Raw genomic sequence first — 14,238 nt, forward strand, 5'->3', positions numbered from 1 at the left:
ACCTATGATAGCTCTCCCTCTACTGCAGGCTGAATGGGGTGATATTTGTCTTTAAATCCTCTGATTACAAACCTCAGGTCTGGTCAGAGAGCAGGTTCAGTTTGTTTCCTGGGACTTGCTGAGTAAAACTGAGAACCACCTGAGATTTTGTCAGACATCTGTTCAAGTTTAACTCACAAATAATTTCAGAAAACCAACAAGACCCACGGCTGCTTCGGGTCCTCTCTGCTTTTATTGGACGATTGGAGTTTGGTGTCATCACTTCAGTCTGACGCCTCCTCCTCCTCTGCCTGTTAGTGTGAGGAAATAAGACAAAGAAAGACTTTAACATCCACAGTGAGAGAAAATGTCATTTAATGAAAAAGAACTAATGTCTGTCAAAAAAGAAAAAAAAACAGCAAATCAGCTCGTTTACCTTCAGTTCCTTTTATTTTGAAAACAAATACTTTGTTACTTCTGCTGTGATGAATAAATATTGGTTGTTTTTTTCAAACTCCGTGTTCTTTCTATTCTTCCTATTATGACTTCTCTGTTTAGTTCCAAGTTATTTTCACTTCTCTGTTACAGGAATCATTGTGGATCCATGAGTATAATCTGACTGAGTGTGTGCAGCTGAGCTTTTTTTAAGTCACTGTGCAGAACTTTCTTTAGCTTCTTGTAAGAACTGCACTGAGTAGAAAATGCCAGGCCTAGATTGCAGGAAAGTAGACCTGAGTAGCAAACCCACAAAGATCTGGGGTTTGCAGTGGCCTACAACTTTCCAGAGTGCAGCTCTCTCTTCAGATGTCTTCCGCCTTCTACACTTTTGCATCCTTGAGCTCTTGTTTTCAGTGAAGTGAAGCACGGAGAGGATGAAGAAAGATTTTTGCCTTCAATAACTGAACTAAAAGACACACAATCTGCTCAAAATTAAGGTAAGAGCTCAACTCACATTTTAAAGTTGGGTTTTATGTTTCAGAATAAATAGTAAGGAGTTAACTCGACTATCCCGGAAACTTTCTGTTTGCTCCGTAATGGAGTTCAAAGTTACTGCAGAGGCACCAGTTTAAGAGCAAATACAGATGAAATGTTTCAAGTGTTTCAGAAATTGTTGTTTGTACGGAGTCGAAGTTAAAGTCTTTTAAACAAACCTGAAGAAAAAATGTGCTGAAGTTTGTTTCTGAGCCTTTGATGTGTACGATCATGTTAATTTAATAGGCTTAAAGATTCGTTAACCTGTGAGTTTAATTCTGTGGTTCAGTCACTGAGATTTAATTTTTCAAATGAGGCTCACAGAGTTAAGTTTAAAACTGAGCTTTAACTTTTTTAATTTTTGGCGTGATTAAAGCAGCTTATGTGGAGGCAGCAAGTGTTAAAATTCATTTTGATGCTAGTTAATTGGACACAATGATCTCAGTTGAGCTGTTTTTTTTAGGAGAATTAATATACACGTCACTTGAGTGGAAACAAATTTATATTTTTCTTCTTAAAACTTCTCATTTCTGATGAGCAGTCAGGTAAAGTTACAGCAGATTTACAGGAAACACCTTCACATGAGCTGTTGGTGAGATTAAATTAAAGAGCCACAAGAAATGTTTGACTTTCTCAGTGACACTCTTTTTCACTTTTTAAGTCCAACACTGAGTTTTATCATTTTTAACATGCGACACAGAGAGAGGACGGAAACAGAGCGAGGGCTTGGTGGTTTCTCTGTAAAGTGTTCATGTGAAGAAGAATCTCTCTGTGGCTGTGTGTGAAATGAAAGTGTTCACGTTTAATTGGTGTTCTTTTTATGATGTCGTGTTAACAGTAATGTTCATTTGTGTTTTATTTTAAACCCTCAGGTCGACTTTCAGAATGAAGGTGATTGTGTTGTTTGTGTTTGGTGAGTGAATATACTTGTGAAGACAATATTGTGAATAATACTTTAAAATACTGCACACACATGTTGTAGATGGTGTGTGACCTCATGTTTAATCAAACTGAAAAATCTTCTATAAATATGGTTGAAGTGATGTTTTAATCATCTCAGGTTCTTTAATGTCACTGCACAAGTTTACGACGACATACAGAGAATATGACTGGTTTTGTCTCCATGTAGAGACGTTTCTTATATCCTCCTTTAAATAAGCATAATTAAAAGCAGAGTATTTATTCACTGTGATTGTCTTCTTTTCAGTGCTGGGTGCACTCTCTGCTGCAGGTGAAGTTTTTGTTGCAAAAGTCGGGGAGAAAGTCACATTGAAGTGTGGGGTCAGCAGCTACACACGCTCTCTGCGGTGGCTTCATGGAAATGACCTTCTTCATAGTGTTGATCAGAGAGGCTTCCCTCGCAAAGGTCTTTGATTATCTCAGAACACTTAACAGTAAAGTATTTGATGGTAACATTATAATAGAACATATTTTTATTTTCTGTGTTAGGCAGTGCTGAACTTGCACAGAGGTCAGTCGTGAGACTGATGAATCTGGAAATCTCCAGTGTGAGAGAAACAGATGCTGGACGGTTCACATGTTCGGCAGATGGGAAAAGTCATGAACATTCACTTTCTGTGTTGTCAGGTAAACAGCAGACCCTTGAAAATATACAATTACAAATAAATGTTCATATTTATTGGAACAGTGATGGGTTTAACATATTAGGACAGTTATGGTTTTGTTTTCTGGATCCTTTCATGTTACACTGATAATCAGGTTAATAAAAATGACACTGCTGTGAAATGAGGGGAAATTTGTTTAATGTGACTGATGGTTCTGTTACTATAACAGGTAAAAGGATATACAACAAAAATATACAACGTATTTCTTACACACTATGTTTTGTACTCACATTAGACAATTCAAAGCAGCAGAGACCAAAATCCAGATTATACTATTGAAAAATCAAGCTCAGAGTACTACATTTCCCTTAATTCAACTTAATCCTCTCCCAGTCAGCCTTCAACATCTTTAAATAAGTAAGTAAAGTTTATTAATTAAGCGCTTTTCATAGACAGGCCGTCACAAAGCGCTGTACACAAAGATTAAAATAAACAGAAAGTTACGTCACAGAATTTTCAATATACACAATATTAAAGTTTAATAGTAAATAAAAATGTAAAATTTAAAAAGCGTTGATCAACAGAAGGCTTGTTTAAAAAGATACGTTTTAAATGCTTTTTAAAGGATACCATAGAGTCAGCCAAACGTAGTTGTGGTGTAAACTGTTCCACAGACTGAAAGGCTCTGTCCTCTTTCAGACGTGTACGGGGAACAACCTCTTTAACAAACTCTGTTGTACAGGCAGCTTTCCTTGTTTGATGTCTCTAATCCCAACGTGGGACACCACTGAAACTTCCTGAACAGGAGTGGAGACACGGGGTGGGCAAGACCACCACAGTCTTAAGTTCTTGTTTTTTATTTTAGTGAACGGCTGCTTAAACAAAAAAGCTTATGCTGTGTTTCTATATGACAGTGATGCCTGTGTAAGCAAATTATGACAGTTATGGACAAAAAAAATGTAATTTGGTCTACACTAATTTGTAGTAAAGGAAAAGGACACAAACATCAGCTTGTGATGTAATAAACAGTCCAGGCCGGATCTTTTCTGTCACTAGCTGGGTCACTACTTATTACAATCCCTCTACAGTTAAATGGTTATCTATGATATTTTCATATCACCAAAAATGTTCCAATGTGTGAAAGAGTTACCACATTTCCTTTAATACTTAGTGTAATATGCTCTCATTCTTTTCCTCTCATGTTATAAAGCTTTGTCATGTGTGTAGCGAGTTTGGATGAAGCACCTTGTTCAGCATGGTCTCCTTTTCTCTTTGTGATTCTCACTGTATCTGTTGTTGTCCGTCTGTTCTCCTTCTCAGTTTCGGTCTCCGTCAAACCCTCTGCTGTTCTCAAGCCGAACGATGAGGCAACGCTTCAGTGTGAGGTGAAAGGTCAGCCCCAAGGATGTGAAGTGAAGTGGCAGAGTCCAAATGCAGATTCTCCCACAGATTCATCAACAGTTCAACTGAAACCTGTAACAAGCTCACATAACGGGGCCTGGCAGTGTATCGTCACCTGTGGCAGCAATAAGTTTAGTCAGAGTCTGACCATCACAGTACAAGGTAATACACAGGCACTAGGAATGAAGACCTTTGTGTGCATATGTGGTCAAAGAAACATAAAGATGTGTGTTTTTGTTCTTCAGAGCCTCCAACTACAACAAAGTCGCCACCCAAACTGAATGGCAAGAGTGAGAAACCCTGCGGCACAAACTGTGGGTACAGTTTATCACGACTTCTGCTCACAGAGATCCTTCACTGAATGTGTATCTGACACTTTTAATGCTTCAATAATCTGTTTGGCTTTCAGGCGGCAACGATGATGCTTCACCGAGGCTGTTGGGGCTCGCCTGGTGGGTGTGGGTTGCCATTGGTGTTGGCTGCCTGGTTGCGATTCTCCTGATGGTTTGTGTCATAGTCTTGTGTGTGAGAGTCAAAAGAAGGAAGGTGAGTGAGGAGATCCATTCATCACATCTTTATGTGGTGCTGTGATGACTGAAGATGAAACAAAGAAGAATGGCTCTCTGTAGCAAACAAAAAATGCATTTTTTTTCTTCTCTTGTTTTTTATAGAAGAGATTTCTGAAGATGAAGGGCCAACAACGACCCAGGCATAAGAAATACTGCCAGTGTGACCAGTAAATGTTCTTATTTTACTCCAGTCTCATAAAAAAAATCCCCTTTTACCCCCACTTCAGCGATCTCTCTTCACTTTACAGATGCTTTCTAATAGACTCTATTCACTTTATACGAATGACTGTTTGACCTTCATTTTCACAGTGGCTTTTACCGAGTGCTCCATTATTATGTTGTAATTAGTGTGAAAACTTCTCCTCTTTGCTCTCTTTATCACAGCCCAACAGCTGCAGCAAAACCGAAGCAAGGACGCCGGAGAGAGAAGCCATCAGCCCTCCCTCTGCACCCCGCCTAATGGAGTGACATGAAAGGCAGATTGAAAGGAGGGGAGATGCAGGAGAATAAAGAGTGAAAGAGAGGAGGGGCAAGGAGGAATAGATGGAGATAAGGAGTGAGTGATGGAGAACCCCAGTGCGGACACGGCGTGAATGTAAATTAGGCTTTTAATGCAAATAAAAATTCAATGTAATGATGTAGGAACTTTTTGTGTAGGCGTTCTTTCTGCAAGTATAATTCCCGTCTGAACACTGTTTGTCCTAAACATTTCACCCCTCCACCCCACCTCCACCCCCCTCCATCCACCCACCGGATGTCCTTGGACTCTCCTCCCAAATCCTGTCATCTGACTCCCCACGCTCACCTGCATGTCTCCAGTCAGTGAGCCGTGACATCCTCGGCTGTTTTCTTTGTCAGATTGTCAATCTTCCTCCAAGCGTTGTTGCTTCTTTTTTATTTTTGTTTTTTTTTGGCCTGTCTGCCTTTTAAGCACAATTGTAACTAAAGATCTGCACTCGTTTTGCCTCAACATTTATACGTCATTTTAAATGTAACGCATTTATCGAGCTGATTAAAGAGAATGTCTTTCTTGTGTTTTTCTGCTCATATGTAAGATATTTCTTTTCTTCTTGTATTGCTTTAAAATCAAATGTTTATTTTCTCCATTCAATAAACTTTACTTGACGACAACATTTTCTCATTTATTTCTATCTGCATGTCACAATCACAGGGTCACATAACACCGTCAGACTGCGCATGTAAATCCTCATTGTGCTTTAGTGGTAACAAGTAACAAAATAATTAAAATACTATAGTTTAAAACTTTTACACCCTTGTTCTTTTGCACTTCTCTGCTTTAGACCATGCCTACACTGGTTTCAAAGCTCACGAATTCCCTAAAACTGGTGCAATACCATGCAGCTGTTGACACCAGAGCAGCACTTCATGATATGGAATAAACAGTAAACACCTGTTTACCTCAATAACACGACCACTCGTGGCATACATACATGCTCATAAATATGCACAAGTGAAGTATTTTCAATCTTTTATATGAGTTAAGAAAAGCCCCTGTTTTGTGCACTAAGTTGAGCTTATCAAACCTCTAAAAGTGTCCTCCAGGCTTGTGCCTGAATATGTAATCTAGTCTGTAAAATGTATTAAGTGCATAACAGAGGGGATGAGATCATAGTGAACGCTGACTTCCTGTGTGTGTGTGTGTTTGAAAGAGGCACCTGCAGTGCACACAGCCTACCAAGTGTCAAAGCTGAACTCATAGCTGTACTGAGAAGATCCCATGTAAGTACTCTGTAATACTTTGTATGTATACTTTAGTGTTTTACGTGATAGTAGCAGGTTTTAAAAGCTTTTCTTCAAGGGAGATGATACTTTAATCAGGATAACAACATGTCAAGGGCTCGAATCATAACTACATGCTGACAAATGTCAGAGACGCTGCGAAAGATCCACTCTGATAGACGTAAAGGGGCACGTAGGGTCAAGATTCAAATGTGGTCCCAACAGAGGCTGCTTTTAAAAGTTTTTTGACTGATTTGTCTTGAATTTGATCTGCTCGTGTTTGTGTTTGTTGCCTGAAAAACTGGCACAATTATTTTCATATATATTTATATCATTAGAAGAAAGTGACGATCCACAGTTCGTAGCCAGCGTTCAGTGTGTCTGACTGTCAACACATGAATTGAATTAAATTCGTCAACACTGAAAGATTTATGGTTGTTTTATCATCAGACTTAAGCAATTCTCAAATGAGCCGGACCTGATCTGTAGATTTTACCCTCTATGGGACGTCTTTCAGCCTTCATTAGTCTCTCTGATGTGCTTAAACCTAATGACAACCCTGAGGAGGATTTCAAAATGTCACATCAGAAATGCCTAAAATAGAATTTTCTGCTCTGCAGTCTCTTTAAACGTAAAGATCAAAATTTATGCAATAACAGCAGCGCCAGCAACACATTGTTGATTTTGCAATAAGATGCTAAATTTGTCCTGATCTTACGCAATCAGGACATAAACTAATTTTAATTTTTTTGAAAAAATGTAAAGAAAGTTACAATATTCTTAACAGTTTAAAATCAGGCAGGTTTGCTTGAATGTTAAGTTTAGTGTGTGTGTTGTTCCTCTAAAATATGATAGTGCTAGCTTTGCTGAGGGCCTTGTGCCATGCAGAACGCTTAATTTTGTAGGTAAATAGCAACGTTAATCAAAAAGCTTCAAATACCTTCAAATATTTTTAACACATTTGGTAAAGTGTTTCTTTTACGGCATTTATAAATTACTAAAACACACTGTAGCAAAGTATTTCTCTTTTTAAGTATATAACATTAAAAATGTTTTCACAAGTTAAAACTTCTGCCTTAAAACAGCCTTAAAAAGTCGAAAAAAATCTCACAGCTTATCTTATTTTTATATTTTTGGCACTGATAGTGTCGACAGTAATGTACTGCTTTTATTTAGTTCAGGTAAATAAGACCTGTAGCGTTCCCACTTACAGCTGAGTGTGGATCGCACCTCATCTGCTGAGTTTTCGTTAACAAACAAGTAACTCTGAGAAGCTTCCAGCGTGCGTACTATCTTTAGAAATACAATGTCAGAAGATGCCAAAAAATTTACTTATAGCAGGGTTAGTTCAAATGCTACGTGTGGTGGGCAACAAATGATTGTAATATAATGAAAAATTTGCTTGTTTAACGCAAATCTCCTTGTAAACTGTAACACTGAGCATAGTTCAGCTGTTATACTGAGGAAATTAACTTTAGATCACACTAAGTGGTAAAATCTCATATTTGCTTTAAACTCTAAACTCAGAGGCATTACACAGGTATCCAAACTAGGTTACCTTCAGAAAATAAAAGTTTTGACCTCTCGTTAAAGACAGGTGGCGCGTACGGTGGTTACATCAATGACGGCCTTGTTTTATTGAATGGTCCCAACGAGTCGTGAAGCAGTGAGCCTGCGTGGCTTTGGGGTCCTACTGGTTTTGTTTTAGGAGGACCCTGAAACTGAAAATGCTTCCTATGAAAAATGCCAATATAAAATAAATGAAAAAATAAATAAATGAATGAATGAAATGAAATTTACCAAGTGCTGTACTCTCACTCGAATATAAAATATAATAAGTGTAGGATTAAACTGGCTCAAATTTTTTGATTAATATTACAAAAATGGGCAATAATTTAGTGTTAGAGATATCTCACTTGAGATTATAGTGCTTCTTTTCTCATCTCTGAGCATTATATCAGGATAACAGTCTAGATTTCACTAATCCGTGGCTCATAGTGTTTTAAATTTTACTCATGATAAGTACCATTAAAATTAGATCTAGCAAACATGGCAAAGTGGCTGCAGACGCACAAAGATCTGGTGTAAAATACTAAAAAATAAATTTACCTGGCTCTTTCTGCGCGAGCGCTTTAATAGATCGCCTCCTTTCAGCTTCTCCATGTTTTATCTACTGCCAGAGCTTAAAAGGAGTCATATAACTCACAATTTCAAAAATGATATTACAAAATGGTAACAAATTAAAGGAAAATCCTGAAAACCCCCGACCCTGCCAGCGAAGCAATGCGATGCAGTGGCCCCTTTTTACTTTGAGGGGCTTGTCCCTCGAGAGCAAAGCGTCACTAGAAATCAAGCAACCAAAAAGTTGATTTGCACTTTATCCTTTCATGGAGCACTTCTATCCTGAAGGGAGCGGTCTGTTCCAGGATGGAAATGCCCCCGTCCAGAGGGCGCGAGGGGTCACTGAACGGTTTGAATATAAAACAATGTGCTACGGCCTCCCGAGACACGAGATTTTAACCCAGTATGAATGATTTTAGGCTGATGTACTGAACTGCTCTCCCAATCAAATGAGAGAATATCTTGGAAAAGAGTTGCGAGCATCCCCCCCAGCAGAGTCTCAAAGATTTAACGCAAATATTGTAGAAAAGTGCACCCAAGCTGTTCAGGCGGCACGTTGCGGCCCAACTTCTAACTAAGACACTTGCTGGTTTTCACATATCTGTATGATGTTACTTCTGCTGCGTGTGCACATTTTATGTTCCAGTTTGCTCTAAAATTAAATGTTTTGTGACAGAAATTAAATTTGGTAACATACATGTCGGATAAACTCCATCAGTGGCCAACCAGCACAGCGCTGCAGCACAGTCTGAAACAGAAGCGCTACCTTGAGCTTAAAGTGTTGACTGTTTGTTTTGTTTTTTTACACCAAAATGTTAACGTACAGCTGAATGCTGCACCTCACAGGTGTCAGCAGGCACTTCTTACTTGCTGAACTGTCTTCTTGCCTTTCTCGTTTCGAGGGTAGTCTGTTTTCAGTTTGCTCAGTAGGATTGAGGTTGGTTGGCTGATTTGGCCTGTGAATGTCGATCACATGTCCCCGGGTTCTTGGTTGTTTCAGCTTCATGCTCCGGATGCTATTCCTACAATTCAAAGGACTGAATTGTTTATCTCTGTTTATCCAGGAACACCCATAAAGCTGTTCAGAGCAGTTCAAAGCCATTTATTGTTTATTACTGACTAACTAAAGTGCTGCTGATTTACTCTTTTTGTTGCATATCATCGTGAAGAGTCATTAAATGTACTTGTTTCTTCTTCTTGGACTTTAGCAGTGAGCAAAAAGTCTCCTAGAGGCACACACTGTATGTATTTTGATGTTCTCTGTAGGCGATTACTGAGATGTGTTTCCCTTACCCTGTTATGAAAATATAACCTGTCTACACTGGAGGTGTTCTCATATGAGACATTAGGATTCCCTTTTCATGGGACTGCATTAGTCAGTTCTCTTTTTCACTGTATTACCCAAATGTGCACACTCATAGACACAAACATGCAGTCATACAAAGTGAAACTGCAATTTCTGAACCAGGGTGTGTCCCTCCTTCTGCTATTTCCATTTGTCTTGTCATTCCATCGCTACAAACCATCAGGAGCCAAATTCAGGTCAGCAAATCAAATTTTTTACTTCTTGATATCAGCAGGTTAGAAATGTCACTGTTAAAGGACATTGTTGCGATACATGTATTTATTGTTTGTGTAACCTCCATAAACAGCATATTACTGTAAAATTACGCTTATGTGAAAAAAGGAAGTGGACCGTTTTCCCATTCTGAACTTTTATGTATCAGGACATAATAAAATATCATCTGATCCTCAGCAGGGATCTGCAGGCAACACGGCAACCACATCCTGTCCTACTGTCAGGCCAGTAGAGTTAAAGAAATGTGCATACCATAACAGCAGCTGTATGGCCGCATACCTGTGAGGTTGTTGTAAGGTAGTGTTGCATCTGTTAGTATCAGAGTAACAGTCTACTTCCAAAACTTCTCTGCAGTAAACTATAAAACACAAATATGTGATGCTATAAGGTCGCTTATAGCATCACATATTTGTGATGCTATAAGGTCGCTTATAGCATCACATATTTGTGATGCTATAAGCGATCACAAATATGTGATGTCGTGCGACACTGGGTCGCACGACCCTTAAAGATTAAAACAACAACAACATGTGATTAAACTCTTTCATTGTTTAGTTAACAAAAACTAGATGAAAAAGCAGAAACTGTGTGAAATAGAAGATTCGGGAGCTTGCAGAACAACCTTTAACAATAATCATTTTCTGTATGACTTTATCAGTGTCTCACATCATGTTGGCCCACTTTTCTTTGCATTTTTACTTTAGTTCATTGAGGTTTGTAGGCATTCATTTGTGCATAACTCTCTTCAGGTCCCAACACATCATTTCAGTCCGGTTGAGAGCTGGATTTTTCCTGGGCCATTGCAACATCTCGATTTTTGACTTTTGATTTGCTGCTGCGCTTGCGATCGTTGTTCTGTTGCATGACTTAGCCGTCAGACAGATTGCTTCACATTTCTAAAAGTGTTTCGTATAAAGTTAACTGTCAGCTCAGGACAGTGACAGCAGAACAAACATAAATCATTACTCCTGACTGTGCTTGACAGTTGAGGTGTTTGTGCTGATAAGCTGTGGTTCATTTTTCTGAGCGTTATGGCCAAACTTCTCTATTTTAGCTCGATCTGTCTAAAAGCAGTAGTGTGGTTTGTTCAGATGCAAAGCCATGCTGCCATGTTCTTTTTAGACAGTGTTTCTTCTGGCAACTCTTCCGAACAGGATGTACTTGTTCAGTCTTTTTCTGAATGTATTGTCATGAACTTTTACATCTAATAAACTGAGGCCTGTAGAGTCTGAGATGTAGCTCTTGGGTTTTCGGCACGTTCTCTGAGCATTGCTCAGTCTGACCTTGGTGTGAATTTGCTGGGACGTCCACTGAAGATTAGCAGCTGTCTTAAATGTTTTCCACTGATGAACAATCTTTCTCGGTGTAGAATAATAAACTTCACAATGTTAGGAAATGGCCTTAAGCATTTATAGCATTTACATATAGCAGTTAGTTAGATTACCAGACCGTTGATATCTTTCTTGTTGTTAACACAAACCTGAATGCTCCAGACCTGTAACCTGTTAAAACAGTTAACATGATTAATTAATGAAGTGCATTTGATTATCAGCACCAGGCTGCTACTTACCACTTAATTCCTATGATGAAGGAATTAAGTGGTGGCTCCCACATAGCAAGCAGGTCTGGCCCGGATCTGGTATCAAGCCGTCACTGCTGGCTGACTTCTGGCATGGTAAGTGGTATGTCATCCATATATGGGTCAGGCTTGGCGTAGATGGCACTGGCTATGTGATGGCATGCCACATCTGGCTCGATTATGTTTTTGGTTATGTGGCCCAGGATCATAGAAAAGAGATCTGGCCCGACTGGTGTCATGGCAGGGTGTATGTCAACCAGATGTGGGCCAGGTCTGCCAATCATGACATAATTTATGTTCCTATTTTCCTATTTTAGTTAGAAGACCCAAATGCCATGTTGCAATACTATACTGCTATGGTAGCCAACGTTTCAAATGCAGGTTTGACAGGTTTGTGAGTGTACACTTTATCCAAAACCTAGTGACGGTTTACTCATGTTTATCACAGGGTGGCTGTAGCTCAGGAGGTAGATCAGAAGGTTAGTGGTTCGATCCCTGTTTCCTCCAGTCTGCATATCAAGAGTGTGAATGTGTATGAATGTAGTTAGGAAGCACTCAGTTAAGAGAAAGTGTGTGAATGTGTCATGTTGTATAGAGCACTTTGAGTAATCTGGGAGAGTAGAGGAGCGCTATATAAGAATCAGTCCATTCACTGTCTGAACAGAGTTTCCTCATGTTACTTTTGCACTATTATGTTCCGGCACATGTTGTTATTACACGGCTTGATTAAGGTACACATTAGGCTGACATCTGCGGCCAGAGCTGAAACTGTTCTGGGGCAGCACAGGCCGTCATTCTTTGCGGTATGTGAGCCATGTGTAAGCACATTGTGTGGTCCAGATCCGAGCCATACCAATTTTGCTATGTTGGCTGTAGCTCAGGAGATAAAGCAGGTCATCTACTTTTTGGAAGTTGGATCCCTTTTGATTCTCTCCCTGCTCCAATTTGTATGCCAGTAAGTTAACAGGCTTGTAGAAGTAGAAACAAGCGCTTGTCTGTGAATGGGTGAATGGGGCAAAATGTATAAGCGCTTTGAGTCCTTGAGTAGAAAAGTGCTATATAAGAAACGGATGTGTTTAATTATTCATAAACTTCTTCTTAACTTTTAACGTTTACTAAATAAATAATGACACAATATGTCATGTCACATGTTGCTGTTCATTGGAGGTTGTATTTAAATAATGTTAAGTACTGCTAAGAATCAGATCTCTCTTATTATGTGTGATACATTAAAACTTTAGAGATCAAAGAGGGTGTTTTTATCTTTTCCACATGACTGTAGCAGCATCTCCTCGCTCGGGCACCCCGAGTTTAGTTTCTTGGTTTTGTCATACTATGACAAGATATCGGCTCTGTAGAAGTTCCCCTTTTTCTTCCACAACATGGTTAGGGGAATGCTTTGGTATTTAACTTCAGAGCATCTACCCCGAAAGTGAGCACAACTGAACCCTACAGGAGTCTCGTTGATGGTGGTAAAGCCTCAACACGTAATAGCTTAAAATAACCACCATAACATTTCTGAATTAATACTCTGAACACCAAAGAAAAAGGAATTATATATAACGTACTTTTTACAGTTTACAGTAGCTTCCTGTTAATATTTTTTTGTACAAAGGAATTGGCACAAACTACAGCGCAAAACTCTGTAAACTGTCCTTGATTTCAGCTCCAGTTTGTTAGATTGAAGTATTCGGAGAGGGTTTTTTTTTTGCAAACGTACGTGCATACGTAATGACCCTGACACAAGTGCCAATGTAGCCACCATCATTACAAATTTGTTAAATGCCAAACAGCAGCAGATTGTTGCAAAAAACACCAAAAAAACCCAAAACAAAACAGTTGCAATAGTAAGCAGGATGATGTGTGAGCTTTCAGAGCAGGGAGAGGCAGCACACAGCAGCCAGCTGTAACCCCACTGCAGGTGCACTCCTTTTTTAAAAACTGAATTTCCTGATTATTTTTGAAATGATCGTGTGCTGGGTGATTTCCCTGCAGTAAACTCCCCTCGTGTTTCACTTCCACGCAGGTTTTAGTGTCAGAGCAGCTTTTCATGACTGGAATCGCTGTTAAAGCAACCTGCAGAGGGTGATCGGTCAGTGACCGGTCGCAGGCTAAAATCATTTGTTTTCTTGTTTGTTAAAGTTGTCCTCTCATAGGTGGCGTCTCAGCTGCTCCTCTTCGTCTTGCTGTGTGTTGTTGGCTTTTAAAACTAAAGAAGTGAAAGTGTTGTTAGTAGGCAAAGGGTAACATGCAGTGAATCAGGAAATGAAGCATTATGATTAAATTATGGCCGGCTTTTTAAATGCTCTTCAGCTCTGTTTGTGTAACAAATGTTTTCTGGTTTTCCTGTTTCAGTAGGTTCATATTAATAGAAACTCTTTCACTGTGCACCTGTACTGGCTTTTCTCTAATGTAAGAGATTGTCTTCATTCTTAAAAGACGTCCTAAAGTTGTGACAAATAACGCAGGTACCATTAAGTCTTTCCCTTTTTGTGTTTCTCTGTCAGTGTTTTCTAACATTTAATGATTGCAGCAGACATGAAGGGGGGGGGGATTTCGTGCTAAAAAGAGTGTCACTTAATTTGACTACCCACATGGAAAAGAAATAGAAAGTGCTTAGAGCGAAATGTTTATGTTTCATGTTCAGGAGATTGACTCTTTGACGTTTTCCTTATACAGTCGTAAGATATTTAGAGTGAACTGAGTAAACATTGTTTTGTGAGGTAGAAATTA

The sequence above is a fragment of the Rhamphochromis sp. 'chilingali' genome, assembly GCF_963969265.1.
Source record: "Rhamphochromis sp. 'chilingali' genome assembly, chromosome: 11".
NCBI lineage: Eukaryota > Metazoa > Chordata > Actinopteri > Cichliformes > Cichlidae > Rhamphochromis > Rhamphochromis sp. 'chilingali'.